Source organism: Adiantum capillus-veneris, chromosome 12 (assembly GCF_014529385.1).
Source record: "Adiantum capillus-veneris isolate H3 chromosome 12, ASM1452938v2, whole genome shotgun sequence".
In the NCBI taxonomy this organism is placed as follows: Eukaryota; Viridiplantae; Streptophyta; class Polypodiopsida; order Polypodiales; family Pteridaceae; genus Adiantum; species Adiantum capillus-veneris.
In genome coordinates this window covers 119972842-119991102 of record NC_140942.1, presented here as the reverse complement: position 1 = coordinate 119991102, position 18261 = coordinate 119972842, and positions in this window count along the sequence as shown.

The following is an 18261-nucleotide window of genomic DNA, read 5'->3' as shown; positions in this document are numbered from 1 at the left end:
ATTTGGTCTTTACTTGCATGATGCATTCTTACTTCACACTATTTTCTAACATTTATGTTTATTTGTTTCTAGAAACTTCATCCAAGAGGCATGCGGTGGAACAAGCCAAGATGATCGAGTCAACCTTCTCACTAGTTGTCTCAATACCCAGGGCGTGATTTCTATCTTACAATCATCTGGAGGAAAGCACATTAAGGATGCAGTCACCAAGGACCTTATGCGTAAATTAAGAAATGTGGTTAGTGATGATGACGTTCAACAAGCTTGTGATGAGGCTGGAATCAGCACCAAAGCCTATCAGGCTATTTTCCAACTCCTAAAGGATGCCCTCAAAGAACATGGCATTGTGGAAAACCTATTTCCCATTCCTCACAAGTTCAAGCTCGCAAAGAAGGCCACAAATGAAGATGTGTTCTCCCGCATTGGGACATACCTACACATTGAGGACACAATGCCAACTTCCCTTTATGCTTCGTGCGCAACAAAGACAAGGGGAAAAGGTAAGAAACAATCCATAAGACCTTCGGAGAAGGGCTTTCCTTACACAATGTGGAACAATATTTTCGTGGATCTTAAAAGGCTTCAAGAAGCCATGCTTAGATTTTACGAGTTACCTGAAGAAGGTGACACACTTTACTTTTTTCTTTGGTATTATTCTTATTATAACTCTGAAGTTTAAGGTCTTAGCACTAATTATTTTGTAGTGCTTGGCACAAAAGTCTCTTTTGTGCTGAAACTCGATGAGTGTCAAATAGTGAAAGGCCGAAGGTTAGAGAGGCTAAGTGTCACTCTAATGAACGAGGCCCTTCTGCAAACCAAGAGAAGGGATTCAATCGAGCCATCTCCCATTCCATCTTTTAGCGTGCAATCAGAGAAAGACATTTGGTGGTTGGGTGCTATTGAGGTGCCCAAAGAGACTAATGGAGTACTTTCATGGATTTTTGAGAGAACTCCATGGATCACAGAAGTAATACACTCCCAAATTGCAGGTCAAAAGTTGGAGATTGAGGGTTTTGGTAGTTATGATGTGGAGTGGCACTTAGGTGGGGATTTGAAGACCATAAAGTGTTTGCTTGGCTGCAAACAAGGGGCTTCTTCTCTCATGCCTTGTCCATTTTGCACTCGAGGGTACAAACCTGATGGAAACAAATCACATAAGAGCATTGCAAAGGCCGGTTCCATGCTTCCATGGCAAGGGCATGGAGAACAAGGGTTAGATTGTCGTGATGTCGGAGATGAAGGTAGAGAATGGGAAGCGTCTATTCTGAGATGCCCCATGCTCAATGCCCCAGACCGTGATCAAAAGGACCACGCTTGGAATCCAATCTTTCGATTTCCTCTATCGAATGTACATTTTTGTACATTACACGCATTCATGCGCATTTTTGATAGGCTATTAAATCTCCACATTGACTATGCTTTCACAATGAAAACGTTGGAAACGTCCCAGAAAGCGATCGAAAGAGTGGAGGTACTCTTGAATTCCATTGGCTGTCACGGTGAAAATGTGTCTATCATTGCTGCAAAAAACACAGGGGAGGCCCATGAAATTGCTCAACAAGTGTCAATGAGTGGACAAAAAGCTAGACACTTTTTGAAGAAAGTTTCCCAAGGAAAGCCAAGTCAATATGATGCTCAAAACAGCTCCAACCAGCAGGCAGGTAACCTTTGGGAGCTTTGGAAGGAGTTATGCAAAGCTACTACCGACAATGATTCAAATGGCGAGCTTGTAAACAAGTGCAAGCAAGTTTGGGCACATTTTGATAAAATGGTCAAGCTTATGGGCCTTAACAGCACAACAGAAGAACAACGCCAATCATTTCAAGAAGCCTTGGCGGATTTTACCAAGGTCTTCACCCTTTCTTGGGGTGAAAATAACATCACACATTACATGGTAATTCATTTTACATGGTGTATTCATTACAAGGGATTGTTTTTATTTAATAATGTGGATCGTTTACTCATGTGAACAACATATCTTGTTTGCGCATGGTGCATTTTTTATGCACAAGTATGGATCGCTTGAAATTTTTAACACTCAAGGCATGGAGAAGTCCCATTATCGAGCAAGGGGAGTGTACTTCAAAAATACTCGACATGGTGCTGGAATGGTGCAATCCAATTATTTGGAGGAGATCCTCAATTGGTTTTTTCACACAACATTTGCTCGTAAGCTCACAATGGAGCGTGCGCGACAATCTAAGATTGCTATTGAAGTGCAGAAATGGAGTCGTCAAGAGCATAGCAACAAGTGGCAAATGTCGCAAGGTCCCACCAAGCATGCTGCATGGCGGCGATGCAGAGAGCGACAAGGATCAAAGTGGATACTGCGCGAGTCACTAAACGTGAACCCAAGGTCCAACTCTTAGCGACATGTTTATTTAAAAAATAATACTTAAAAAAAAAAATTAGTGTGAACAGGGCCCTTTTTAAATGGGCCCTTATAAATATTGCATGCTCTCATAAACCACTCATTTCTTAAGAGCAGGTGAGCTCTTACCAAAAAAATGGAGCGCACGAAACAAACCGCGAAAGAGCATCCACCTGCCAACAAAAACACCCTCCAAGGATGTGAGAAGCCGTCATGGCTTAAAAGCACAATAAAACGGCCACGAACGCCTGGCCGTTCCAGGAACTCATCTGGTAGTGGGCATGGTGGTAGGGCACGAGAGTCATCGAGGACTGTTGAATCTCCACCTCCTCAAGATATAACACCTAGAAGGAGAATGAAGCAACGTGCCCAGCGCTGGAGAGAAGAAGAGGGCCAGCAAACAACAGAGTCCGATAGGGAGCAGCCGTCGCGCCACCAATCACAAGCAGGACCATCCAGGATTCGGGTGGTCCATACAGACACTTAATCAGAGAGTGAGCCACCATGGATGTGAGAAAAAATACCGCGCACACACCAGGTGTCCGTTGGGGGGAAGACATTGCCTAGAGGCCAGGGAGCTCTCCCCACACGACAAGATCGGCAGCCAAGGGAAGAGGAAGAATCAGAAGAGGCTGCAGAACCAGCCCCTAAGCATGTAAACAAGCGCAAGTCTAAGTTTTTCAAGAAGCCTAAACGCCGCCCGCCAGCAAATGTGCAAGTGCCCCCAAGACAACCGCAGCGGCGCCGAAAAATAGCAAGGGCATTTGCAGAAATTTTCTATTACCAGAAGACGATGGAGCTTTTGATTCGACGCGCCCCCTTTGCTCGCACTGTGAAGGAGGTGCTTCAAAGCTATGGAAATCAGTATAGAATGCAAGCAATAGCGCTAGAGGCTATTCAAGAAGCTGCAGAGGCCCACATCATTTCGGTGTTGGAAGATACCAACCTATGTGCCATACATGCAAAGCGAGTGACAATACAGCCAAAAGATATGCATCTTGCACATCGATTGCGACGAGACTTCGAGCATTAGCCGAAGTTACCCCTCTTTTTGTATTGCACGCCCTTATCTTTGTAATGATTTGACTTTCCAATGACAATATGATCAACAGTTGTGTCTACTGTGTCTATTGTCTTTGTAATGAAATGACTTTGTAATTTCAAGTTCTGTATGTAATTGCAGTCAATTTCAGTAAATTTGTGCTTTTTAAGTACGCTTGAGGGTAGATAAACCTATAAGGTGCATCTAAATGAATGATACAAAACCAATCCATTGCAATAAATTTGTGCTTTGTAGGTATCCTAGGGGGTAGATTAGCCTACTAGGGGCAAAAAAAAAGCCTGGCCACAAGGGCGCGCAAATGGCCCATCCAAAACTGATGGATGGGCCATTTGCGCGCCCTTGTGGCCAGGCTTTTTTTTGCCCCTTGTAGGCTTATCTACCCCCTAGGATACCTACAAAGCACAAATTTACTAAAACCTATTGGTTTTGCATCATTATTTTACATGGATCCTTGTGGACACCCTTTTTTGGCCATTTCAAGCTTTGAATTCCCTATAGGATATAAAAATAAATAACATATTGTGAAACCAAGTGTCTATGCAACAGTAATTTGGATTTTTCAAATGTCCAATGTAATTGGACTTTTTGGTGCAGGGGTGTACTAGGTATAGCTGAAGCAGGGGATAGTGTGCTGGAAACTTCATCTCATAATTGATTTCACCTTTTCTAGTGCCCTTGAGTGTGAACATATGCTGGAATTGCCATAAAAAGGGTGCATCTAAATGAGTGATCCAAAACCAATCCATTGCAATCAATTTGTGCTTTGTAGGTATCCTAGGGGGTAGATTAGCCTAATAGGGGCAAAAAAAAGCCTAGCCACAAGGGCGCGCAAATGGCCCATCCAAAACTGATGGATGGGCCATTTGCGCGCCCTTGTGGCCAGGCTTTTTTTTTGGCCCTTATAGGCTTATCTACCCCCAAGGGTACTTAAAAAGCACAAATTTACTGAAATTGACTGCAATTACATACAAAACTTGAAATTACAAAGTCACCAATCAAAAAAAAATTCATATCACCAATTGAAACATATTTGAAGATTGACAAATCACATTCAAAAGAATAATATAGAGAGACAATTTCAAATATTTTTTATTCCTTCCAAAACGGTGATTTTACATCATGTATCTGAGGAGTTCATAATTATTTTGATCATTTCCTGGCGCCTATTTTGCACATAAGGCAACTCCCCAGTCAAGAGGGACTGCGCTATGGCCTTTGGGTCAGTTGAGCCAATGGAAGCATGTATCTCTATCTGGGCAAGCACTTTACCACGAAAGCCAGTGCCAAACGCTGTGCATACAAGGGATCTACGCACTAGGAACACTTGATGCGCAGTTTGAGCAATGGTGCTCAAACACAAAAACTTGCTCAAAGCTTTTAACGACCAAGTCATAAAATGGGCTTGGGGAGTAAATTCATTATGGATAATGTCCACATCGCCAGGGGGGAGTTGTCCTAGGTAATGCCCAAGGGAAGCTTGAGTTCCAAAGCCCGTCTGCTTGCCACCCGTCCTTGCAACAAAATCATCAACCTCCACAACATCTTGTCATAAACCGATGAAGGTTGAGAAAAAAGACAATGAAGGATAAAATAGTAACATGAAAATTAGGATACAGTTTACCTCCTTCTCCTTGTCATCCTCCTCCCTGTTGCCCTTTGCATCCAAGTCAATGCTCCCATGCACCACAGATACGAGCTTTGGATCATTAGATGGGAGGTTGCATAATGGCATAGGCATCCTAGCAGCCTCAACCTTGGCTTGCGTGGCTTGGAAATCTTCATCGGCCACGTGCAACTGCTCTGCTGCCAGGACCTCCGCACATACAACTGCAATAGTGTCAGCAACAGAGTCCCCATCTGGCAAGAGCTTGCTTTCTAGGGCATCTAGCGTATTTTCTAAGGGACATTTACTGTTGTTGCATAGCACGCTCAAGCATTCATCCATGCGCGGGCCAAATGCTTTCTCCAAATCATGCAGGAACACATACTCCTCCCCATCTACTAACACTGAGGAGAAGAGGCTTATTTCTACCTCTGGGATAGCCACATCCGTCAATGGTAGTGTCACTGGAGTGTCACTAGGGCCAGCTGCAACTATGGATTTCTCAACCACTTTCTCAAGACCCCTAGGGTACTTGAGCCGGTGTGCTTTTCCTTCCGCTACAGGGTTCATGGGTATAACCTGCTGCTCCTTGGTGTCCTTGATAAAGGACCCAACATGAAGGTGTGGTAAGCGAAGCTCCTCCAGATCAGGTTCCTCGCTCACCAAGAAGATAAATGTTGCGAGCCGAGAAAGGTACTCCACCCCCAAGTTGCGCTTCTTGAGCGCTGACACCCCAGGGGCTTGCTCGTCCAAGTAATGGCCTGCATCGGTTGCAATTTCTTGGAATCGTTGCAGCCGCTTGGAGAATGGGCGATCACCTTTGTGTATATAGTGCAAAAGATCGCAAGGCACCCGAATCCCTGCATGTGGGGGGATAGATACAGAATATTTCATGATGTGCTCCTCCATGAACGCAAAAATCTCCTCAAATGCATCCATGTGAAGGGCAACTGTGGCATCCAGGTCAGGGAGACGAGTAAAAAAAGTGTGGAGGTCCAACTTCCCTTTGTATTTGGTGTCCTCGAGGAAGAGGATGAAGCGTGACAAAGGGGTGGATGTGGGTGCAGATGCAGAGGCTGTGGCAGCATCCATGTCTAGCCTGGGGTGTAGATAGAGAGCGGAGGAGCTCAAGAGTTGCAAAAGTGAAAATAGTGAATGAGTTAGGTGGCCCCCCTTTTATAATGGACCCTTTTTTTAAGACATTAAAAAAAAAAGGCACTTTCACCAAAAAATGATTTCTCATCCCAATGCAAAAAATTATATTCAAAGGCATGATTTGCCGAAGCAAATCATGTTGATTACAGCAGGGATCAATATGAAAATTGCAAGAGTTACAAAGTTATAAGATCGATAGCATAGTTCCATCTATCCCCTAGTCCTCCTCGACCTTTAATTTTTCTTCCATTCTCTTCCCAATTTGCGGACATTCATTACAATAAGCATCCAATGATCGACAAACCATGATGTATTGAAAATGTGGTGGAAGGATTCTCACCTTGTGACCTTGTAAACGAAATTGTGCTTGTTGAAGGGCCTCAAAACCCATAATAACCAAATGTTCTCGAACATTACTGAGAGTCCAATGCTTGTTCACTTGGACTGCCTCCAAAGCATCGTTGGGCATCTTCACTGCAATGTCAAAGCTTGCAATAGCGCCCTCTACACTCTGTAAGGGAGTCCACACTCCAAGCTTGCATATCCAATGATCATAGTGAAATCATATGTACAAGGAGGTGCGGGATTTCAAATAGTGCATTCATTTACCTGAAGCTCCAACCTTACAACGGTACTGTTAACCCTCACGGCTCACGGACACCCCATCACCTACGACGGACATGTATTATGTATTTGGTAGAGTCAGGTACCGGGCTTGTCGGACCAATAGGAAAAGGGTAAGAGTGATCGCCGATCAGAGGCGCACTCTAACTGGGACATTCAAGGGATTAGTTGGCTAAGCATGGGCGCCCAAGTGTGAATGGGGTGAGCTCATATAAAAGCCAACTAAACCTAAAATTCACTCATTCTCTCATTTGTGCAATAGAAGAGTGCTCTTGCTCCATCTCCATCTCCATCTTCTTCTTCTTCACCTCCTCGTGTGTGTGTGTATGTGAGAGAGAGAGAGAGAGAGAGGGAGAGTGTACGTGCGATCGAGCATTACGAAGGCACGACGGCGGCGAAGCGGTTGAGCGTAGCACGACTGCAGCTTCTTCTTCATCGCGGCGAGGAATCCACCACGAAGGCGAGCGTAGAGCGGTGAGTGACACACCCTTTGCTCTCTTGAGCTTGCTAGATTAGTCTTGTTGTGTGCTTGGAGCCATTTGTGGCTCGCACACGGTGTATCGGCAAGTCCCTTGCTTCGACAGTGTGGCAAGGAGCAAACATTTTTTGGCGCCGCTGCCGGGGAATCGCCCTGCATTAAGCCCAAGAGGCACTTTGGGCTTCTCCTATGAGTTGTTTGTAGTAGGAAAGAAGAGGAAGAGGAAGAGGAATGAGTTGTTTTTCTGTAAGTTGTTAATTTCTGTGTTGTCTGCAAGTTCTGTGATTTCTGCATAATGTTGTGTTTTCTGTTTGCACACAGTCTTTGCACAATTAGTAGTCATTAGCTTGTTTGCAGTGAATGAATAAGTAGGAAGGCAGTTAGAAATTTTTGCTTGCACACAGTTGTCTGTCAAGGTTTGCCTGCACACAGTCTTTGCACAGTAAGGTAGTGAGAGAGGAAGTAGGTGGACAGTTAGCTCACTGTCAGTAAGCAGTTAACAGATTAGTTAGTGGTTAGCATCACTGTTAGTAAGTAGATAAGGTAGTGCGCTGTCTGTGAGCCGTGAGCTGTTGACTGGGAGGTTAGGTAGGTGACAGTGTGTGTGGCCAAGAAAGGGTCACCTAAACCGCGCGCGGTCATCGCCAAAAAAAAAAAAGTAATTTAAAAAAAATAAAAAATAAAAACCGAAAATATTTAAGCGTGAGTGACCGGGGGGCTACACTAAAATTTTTGATCGGAAGCCCAAGCCCAAGCCCAAGCCCAAGCCCAAGCCCAGGCCCAGGCCTCAGTCCTCAGTCTTATGATATATACTAGACTCACTCTTATATATATACCCTACCTCCTCAAGAGGGAATGAGAGCATGTGGGGCAGGTCCTCCACTCTCCTCCCTTCTCTTCCCACTTGCACCCTTAGACTTTCTAATTTGGGCCTAGTTCCCTACTAGAAATTGACGGTTTTAGGGATTCCAAGGGCGTAAAGTGACGAAACGGAGGGCTGTAAAGCACGGCACGTCCCTCTGACCAAGACGCTCGTTTTGAGCTATCATACGTTCTATTCTATAGCTAAGTCAGAAAAAAAAGGACCAAAAAATCAAAAAAATAAATAAATAAGAAAAGACTTGGATTGCAAAACACCCAAAATTACTAGGTGAGCAGCCTTCGTGGGCCCTCACTGACACTTCTAGGGGATCCAAGTCATATGAACCTACGCTCTGGACGAGTGTTAGAGCATGAGCATATTGGTAGTGCCTCCATTTACGCGGGCACCCATTATTCCTCCACCCTAGGTTCTGGACCTTCGGCCGAGACTCCGGGACTCAAGGTAGCGAGACCCAAGATACTCATATCGCGTCTAGTGATTCTTCCTCTGACTACGAAGTCATGGAGGGGTATCCTACACCAAACCCTAATAGTTCAAGTCAAGACATGCATGCCATGGGCCCACGGCCCGGGTCCAGCATGTTTAGCCGCTTAAAAGAGACCCTTAGTAGAGCTACTCGCTCCGAACATGCAGTTAATGAAATAAATGAAGGGAGTGGGGAAGTAAATTCTCCATTCATGTCTAAAATAGACCCTATGCTTCTTGAGAGTGTGCATGTGAATGTTCCATCCACTGCACCTCCTGATCCTTTAGGACTATCTCCCTCTGAGGTTCTACTACCCGATGGTAGGAGTCTTGCCGAAGTACAAGAGATCGAATGCTATATGCAAGCAACAAGGGAGAGGGAAATTGAGAACCTACGAAGGCTAGAACAAAGTTGAACCCTGAAAGCAAACGCTCCTATGACAACAATCATGCCAGCCGAGCAACCGAGTGCTCCCAAGGTAGAATTCACGGAGGGGCAAGCTATGGGGAGCAATAATGCTTCCACTTCAAGGGAAACCTCCAACACGCCAGGCCTATATGGGATATTCCTAAACGAAAATTGGGAGTATGACCTACAAGCAGAAGCTTTAACTGATCGGTACATAGGACACACCTTTCATGTGGGTTGGTTAGATGTTCTACAATCCACATCGGGTGCTACTAGAATAGATGAGCAACAACAGAAAGTCTGTGATGTCCTCCATAGGATTGTCGAGTTAGAAAGACAGAACACAGGGATCAACATGCCTTCAACAGGCCTAATGAGATTCTTGGATACGGGAAAGGCCAACCAACCAACCCTGTCACCAAATCGAGACTCCCTCAGTGAGCCCCATTGATCCTCCATATGTTGTTTCACCAGGAGCCTCAGTACAATCTGAGCCCACAAGTGGCAGCTTTACCTTCCCAGATCTAGCTCATCTTTCTCTTAATGACACTACGGCTACCATGCATATCCCAATGGTGAGCATGAAAAGAAGTACACCATGGAGTTCATTTGTTAACACTGCGCCGATGCCTAGTAGCACAGTGCCCCCAACTATACCTAAATGTATGTTTCAATCATGTGCACCTGTCGTACCTCAGCCTCATGTAGCTCCTACACCTCTGATTATTCCAAGAGCTTACAATCCACAATGTAATTATCCAAGCTCTTATACAAGTGGAGCCATGACATTTAATAATAACATGCCATATCAGGCACCCCCTATTCCTAGGGCCACGCCTGTAAACTTTGGACCACCGTCTGGTACACCACCATACGAAATTTGGGACCCAAGAGCCACGCGTATGCCAAGGCCAAGGCCAACTCCCATCTCACATGTGGTTGCAGGAGCACATACACCCATTATACTTGCTCAAATAGGAGATTTGGCAGCATTTGCTCAAACTATCGGTCGCTCTATTGCGGAAAACATGCGTAGTGCACATGATAGAGAGCCTAGGAGCAAGGCAGTTCAAGTAGCTAAGCTCACACAGAAATTCAGTGGAGACGGAGATGCTAGAAAGCATATGGAAGTCTTTGAACATGTGTGCGATTCCTTGGAAGAGCACAATGAGCTACATAAGTGTAAGGCTTTGAGTTTGACCCTAAGCGGAAAGGCTGGAGATTGGTATAGAACCTTAAGGGTAGAAGAGAAAACGATCTACTCTACTCTTAGGAGACTGTTCTTAAAAGAATACATACGAGAGGGAGTACTTTGGGGTGTAGCCTCTCAGCTCCAGAAAGCCCAACGAGGAGAAGGTGAATCCGTGAGAGACTTCATTAGTCGCCTAAAGAATTTGAATTCTCGATGCAATCCAAACGAGCGATTCAACAACAACCAATTGCTCGATAGATTCATTAGGGGACTACGACATGAAAGTATCTATAATGGCCTAGTCATTAGAGGTATCACTACTTGGGAATCAGTCACCATGAATGCAATCCAATTGGAGGATAATTTAATGATTGCAGGAGAAAGAGTGTCTGTCGAGCCGAAGTCAAGTAGCTCGCAAGCATCAGGGCATGAGCCAATGAAGATAAAGCCAATCGTGAAAGAGCAAACGATATCTGAGATGACTTTGGCAGATCTCACCAAGGCCATCCAAGAAAGCCTTAGGGATAATCTCCACAAAACACTCATATGTATCCAAGAAGGGAGCAACAATGGTGCTCAATTTTCTTGGGCCCACATACTACGAGTGAATGCCCTACTTTCAGAGTAAAGTTTAACGGGACTTGTAACGCGTGTGGTAGGTATGGCCATCAAGCAAAGGATTGCCTAATGCTTAAACGCATCATGGAAAATAGACCGCCTATAGCTTGGGCAGACTCACCTCGAGTTCCTGCATTGATGCCTACCCCACCCATGGAGCAACAGTTGCCATTACAGCACATGGTCCCTAGAACCCAAAATGTGGTCCAAACCACACCGTTGCCACCTCCAGTGCTAGGACCGCAACCCCCTCATCCAAGAGTTACACCCATGAACCAAATAGGTTGCGAGTCATCTAGTACCTATGTAGATTGCGAAGGGGACATAGACCCTAGTATCACCTATGGAGTCGACATGCTTGAGGAGTGTCCCATGTACTATATGGAAGAACATTGGGGACAAATCAAACCGGTATATCAAGCTACTGCGCTAGCAGCAAGAGGCCAAAACATTAATAGTTTTGCCAGGAGACCACCTCTTCAGTGCTACGAATGTGGTGGACCACATCGAGTAGCTGAGTGCCCCATTAGAATGCAAAAGAATGTTGCGCTAATGCAAACAAGTCAAGGGAGTGCATTGGCAATGCCAATACTCATTTGTAATCGTTGTGGCATAGATCATTTGATCGCACTGTGTCCTAACAATCCAAACGCACCAAAAATCACACCATTGAACTTAATAGAGATTGTTGATGGGACACCACCAACTATAAACATAGCACCAATGAATGCACTCACACGGTCGATGCTCCAAAAGCAAAATTACATCCTCGAAGAGAGAGATGCTGCATCCATTGGCCGAGCGAGAAAGAAGAAAACACGAAGAAAGAAATCCCTTAATGCTTCTAGATCAAAACCTAGTTCAAAGACTAACATAGGGACAGGAGAGGATCCCGTGTATATGAATGACCCTGAGGATGACTCAGATTCGATAGATACCACGGAGACCAAAACTGTTACTACAAAGGAAAAAGCCAGTGAGGAGGATCACGAGAGGGAATTAAGACGAACACCAAAAGAATATTCAATGTTAAACTACCCAGTTGCAAACCCCCAAGATAAGCCACGAGAGACAAAAAATGATGATTGCAAGAGAAAGATTGGAACCTATCCAAACCCAACAGTGGAAATTGAACGAGTCCAACAACTGAGGGGTTTGGTGGAAGAAATTCAACGAACATTAGAACCTGAACCCAAACATATCCAGATGTCGGACACAGTGTTTCCCACACAAGTTCAACCTCACAAGAACTACAGGCCGTTAGCTATGCCGAGTATCATTCGGGAAGAGAGTGAGGGTAGGACATCTGAAAGTGGACACACACCTTTCCTACTAGAGAGAATGTTTGGTGAGGGAATGCCCAACCCCCTTGAGGAAGTGGAAATTCCATCTTCACCATTCTCTTGTCAGGGTCCTACGTCCCACAAGATGCCATTAAATGTTGCCAAATTGATGGATTTCATGTCTTCAGAAGTTAGAACCACCATCATGTCCAAACTATATAAATACCCCGAGCTAGTCTCAGCTCTTCGAGCCTTCCTCAATGGAGAATTATAGGCCGGATTACCACAGTTACCCGTTAACAAGTTGGGGCAATACTTTGAAGGTGATGAATCTAATTCTACTCTGCCAATCACTACTAAAGGATTAAATGTAAAGAGAGTCGTTGACGGTGGTGCGGGAGTCAGCATGGTGACAAAGAGTTGTTGGGAGTCTATGGGGCAACCTCACCTTGAAGCCACAAGTGTAGTGGTAAAAATGGCTAATGGATCTATTGTTACGCCTATTGGAATGCTTATGGATCTCAGGATCAAGGTCTTGGGACACAAGGTAAGGCAGACTTTCATTGTTATGGATTTTTCCAAGCATCCTATGTCATTTGAGATGATCTTAGGGCGTCCATTCATGAGGGAAGAAAAAATGGTGCATGACTGGTCCAGAAACCACGTCTACTTACAGTTCCAAGACTCTGTCATTCGAGTTGATCTTTTAAGTGGTCGAACGCATCCTATAGGAAATAAATTCATCATTGATAATCGATCAGACACAACAATTCACTCAGCTCCATTACAGTATTGTTACACGTGTAACGAAGACACGGATATTGGGGAGAACTCTCCTTATATGGATATCCTACCCGGAATGGCTGAGTCAGACAATGTCGATTGGGTACACCTAGCGGCAACTATAGATACATGGGGAGCTAGAGGAACAACCTGGGTAACACCAGATGGGGAAGAGATACCACACATTGCACCAGTAAACATGTTAGGTGTAGCGCATGTAACATCCGATGATAAGAAAGAGGCACACCTACCTGAGAGTGAAACCGATGATTCCTCAAAGGCTTCAGGCCAATACACATCAGAAACGGAATCTTAGGGAGAAATGGATTCAGAACCTGAGGAAACATCGAGTGAGACAAGTATAGAAACTGAACACTCAAGGTCTAGTACGACCATCCATGGTAATTTATATGAGAGTGAAGAAGATACAAGCGAAGACCTATCAAGCGAGTCGAGTTCAAACATTTACCAAAATCAAAACCTTAACAAGAAATAAAGGTCATATAAGAGACGACGATATCGAGAAAATGTGAGAGCTAGGATAAAGAAGGAAAGATCTACTGCAGAATGGCTTAGCTATCTAGGGGCATGTGATGCTCATCGAAAGCTAGTAGACAATTGGGGTGAACATCTCCAGAGTGTCATGTGGTGTAGCCCGCTACCCATTGACCTCGCTCAATTGGAGGTTACAGAGCCGAAATTGAGTCGAGCTATAAGAAGACGTCAAAACCGAGAGTTAGCACAACAACAAAAGGAGGCAGAACTAAAAGAAAGGTCTCCATCAGGACAAGAGCCTACTGACTTACATACGGCTCCTGAACATTTTAAATCTTATACCACGGGGGAGCAAAAGGTTGTGTATGCCAAAGCCCAACAAATACCTACCAATGGAAGCAGTGGAGTCTATGATGGTCCAGCGGTAGTTAAAGAGATAGAATTAGCAGAACCAGGTGAGGAGTCTAAACCAGTCTTTATTGCTCAAGACCTTACCGAAACTGAAGAGGCTGTACTTGAGGAGCTCCTCAAGGAATACAAGGATATCTTTGCTTGGACATATCATGACATGAAGGGCGTTCCACCTTCTGTGGTGCAACATACAATTCCCATGATCAACACTACTAAACCCGTCCAGCAACGACCCTATCCAATGAATCCTAGGTACGCGAAAATTGTACAAGAGGATATTGAAAAACTTATCCAATGTGGATTCATATACCCTATCGAGCACTCAGAATGGGTTTCTCCAATAATCATTGTGCCAAAAAAGAATGGGAAACTAAGAGTGTGCGTGGACCTCAAGAAAGTTAATGCAGCCACTAGGAGAGATCATTATCCCTTGCCATATTCAGAACATGTGCTTGAAAGAGTTGCGGGCAAGGAAGCTTATAGATTTTTAGATGGGTACTCTGGTTACAATCAAATCACAATTGCATTAGAGGACCAAGCTAAAACTGCTTTTATCACAGAGTTTGGAGTGTTTGCATTTCGTGTTATGGCTTTTGGCTTAACGAATGCCCCTGCTACATTCCAACGATTAATAAACACTGCGTTTAAAGAATTTCTAAGGGAGTTTTGTGAAGCTTTCCTAGACGACCTTTGTGTTTATTCTTCTTGGGAGAAGCATTTGTTATATCTACAAAAAATATTTGAAAGGTGCAGATTTTATCGCATCTCATTGAACCCTTTCAAATGCCAATTTTGGGTTAAGCATGGAGTCATTCTAGGGCATATAGTGTCCAAGAACGGGATATCCACAGATGAGAGTAAGATTAAAGCCATTGCCGATTTGCCACCACCTACTAACTATAAAGGAGTTCAAAGATTTATGGGCCATGTTGGTTATTATCGAAGGTTTATTTTAAACTTTGCCAAGATAGCGTGTCCATTGTACAAGCTTCTTATCGAGTTTCACTGGAGGGAAGAATGTCATCAATCTTATGAGTTATTAAAGAAGGCCCTAACAAGTGCTCCAATCTTGCGAACACCTGATTGGAATGTACCTTTTCATGTGCATATTGATGCATCAAATTTTGCTATTGGGTGTGTTCTAACTCAACCAGGAGAACATAAATTGGACTACCCTATTAGCTTTGCAAGTCGCCAATTAAATGATGCGGAGATGAACTACACTACTACAGAGCGCGAAGGTCTAGCTATGATTTACGCAGTAAAGAAATTTCGCTATTACCTTCTTGCTACCAAGTTTGTGTTTTATGTTGATCATCAAGCATTGCTATATTTGGTAAACAAGCCGTGTTCCACAGGTCGAATTACACGATGGTTGTTAATTCTTCTTGAGTTTGACTTCACCGTTTTTGTGAGGCCTGGGAGGAAACATGTCATGGCGGATCATTTATCTCGTATCCCTAATGGCGAAGCTCCTACGGGGGTTGATGATGAATTGCTTGATACTCCTTTGTTCATTGTTGAGACAATGCCTGAATGGAGTGAAAATATTGTTAACTTCTTAGTTAATGGTTTTCCACCCAAAGAACTGCGAAAAGATATAGCTCGAAAATTAATCAAGGAATGCGAACCCTATTGCTTACTGGTTGGAACTCTCTATAAGAGAGGAAAAGATGATGTTCTTAGACGCCGTGCCCGCGAGGATGAGTATTTATATATTCTACAAGAGGCACACATGGGCGTAGCTGGTGGTCACTTTTCAGGAAAGTTGACTGCCCGAAAGATCTTACAGTCAGGCTACTGGTGGCCCACTCTGTTTAAGGATGCATCACTTTTTGCAAAGGGATGTGATGAATGCCAATGCTTCAACAAGCCACAAAGAAGGGATAGGATGCCTCTACATCCCATCAAGGTAACCCAACCATTTGAAAAGTGGGTCTTAGACTTTGTAGGACCAATTAGTCCGGCTACACGTAACACGCAATCACGATATATCATTGTCTCTAACGACTATGTAACCAAATGGGCTGAAGCAAAAGCAACACAAAAGGCGGATGCAAAAACAACAGCTAAGTTCCTCTTTGAGAACATTATCACACGTTTTGGATGCCCCTTTGAACTTGTGAGTGACAATGGAACTCATTTTATAAATGAAGTAATAAAAGAACTCACATCAAACTTCATGATATCTCACCACAAGTCTACACCCTATTATCCCCAAGCAAATGGCCAAGCTGAGAGTACAAACAAAACTCTCATCTCCATTTTGACAAAGACAGTCGAGGCTCATCACACTGATTGGGACCTAAAGCTTACATCAGCTTTATGGGCTTATCGTACTGCGTATAAAGTTGCTATTAATTGCACACCGTTTAAGATGGTGTATGGCCAAGAAGCAGTTATGCCATGGGAGTTTGTCATTCCTAGTCTTCGAGTAGCTTCTCAAGAAGGTTGGGATGGTAACCCCTTAGTGGAGCGATTATATATCCTGGAAAGGCTAGATGAAGAAAGGCAATTAGCTGAGCGAAATGCTCTAGTGGAGAAGGATAGGAGAAAGAAGTGGTTTGATAGGCATTTAAAGGATAAAGACATCAAGGTTGGTGATAAAGTTCTTATGTACGGGGTACGTAATGAAAAGAAGAAATTGAAATACGCTGGTAAGGGACCATATCGAGTGTGTGAAATTACTCCGCAAGGTACCATTCGTGTGGAGACTCTAGATGGAGTTGAAACCATTGGATTCCTTAATGGGAGTAAATTCAAAAGATATTTTGATCCTCTAAGCCAAGAAGAGTTGCAAGCCATCCATCAAAAGAAGGCTGCCAAGGAACAAGCAGAGCTTTAAAAAATCCAAGCAAGAGTTGAGGCTCGAGAACGACAACAACGTCTTAGACGCCAACGAGAGGCTAATCTGGGAATCACACAAGCATTTTTCGAGGACACAGATGACGACTCATTAGAATCTGAGCCACCCCTATGATACCCAATTGAGCTAAATAGCCCCTATGGGAAAGTACTATACAATGCCTTATTAGATACAGGAGCTAAACACAATTTGTTATCTTATGGAGTTTGGTGTCAATTAGGGAAACCGACCCTATCCCCGAGTACGATGCAAGTCAAGGGCATTAATAAAAAGAAAATTGCTATTCTTGGAGTCCTTCAGACCCCTGTTGTCTATGACAATGGAAGCATAGTGTAGAGGTTTCTAGTGATGCCCGCAGGAGCTATGGAAGGCAACGTAAACCTGGGACGCACGTGGATGTTGGCAACCAAATGAACAATTGATTGGGATACTGGTAGTGTCACGACGCGACCACCGACTCTTACCCCTATCATTCAAGCAAAGTCACCTACGTTGCAAACTCTAGCAAAGTTGAAGGATAGCCAACATTCACAAGCCAAGGTGGTTAACTCGTCTTTGCCGGCTACCCATGAATCTAGCACTTCAACACTTGTAGTTGCAGCAAGCAGTAATATTGCAAGTACTCAACCTGCACGACCTAAGAGTACATATCAATGGGTCCCCAAGGCCTTAGTTCCAACTACCTCAACCCTCCCATCCATTCCAAGAAAAAATTTCCCGGGAAAACCAAGAGCGCGCCCTAGGAGAGTCAAGACCAAATCACGATGGATTCCAAAACAACTATTAGAAGCCCAAGGATACTATGATGGAAATGAGAAAATTTGGGTACCTAAACGTAAAATGTGTCCTTCCCTATCGACAACAAACCCATATGAGTCAAACAGTGTAACGCTAAAGCCAATGGCAGACCGTGGGAAGGGAAAGATCACAGAATGCTACACACCTAGTCCAGAGCTAGTTTGGGCTCCAAGGCAAAACCAGTTTATTCCACCTAGCTTAGGAAGGCGGGAGTTCCATGAAGCTTCTAGCTCCTCATGTAATACATCCGTAGAGGTAAAAGATTCTACACAGCCTCCATCTATATTAGTGGACCTCCATGAAGCTACAAAAGAATCCACACCTCCCAGTGTTCAAGAATCACCTGATGAACCACTTCAAGTTCGATCCTGGGAGAGTACCTTATCACCCTTGCAACTTGACGAGGCACCTAGGGTAATAGAAAACTACTGGAAAAAATCCTCACCTATTACCAACTGGAACAATTGGTTTCAAAGGGTGACAACATCATTTCAAATGGTATGATCTACCCAAGGAAGGGGGGAGTATTTGTGGACATCCATCATTCACTTGCTTCCCTCTCAACCTTTCTCCCTAACTTCTTCATCTCCAATCTTAGGGAATGTATATATAAAGCCTTATACTCACAAAAACAAGATAAAAATGTAAAAGAGCAAGAGCCATAACACAAATCATAAAAACAAATTATGCACAAGAGCACGACCCTTGTAATATTTGCACTCTAACCATCATCTATTTGCGTGTACATATATGGCTAGTACGCT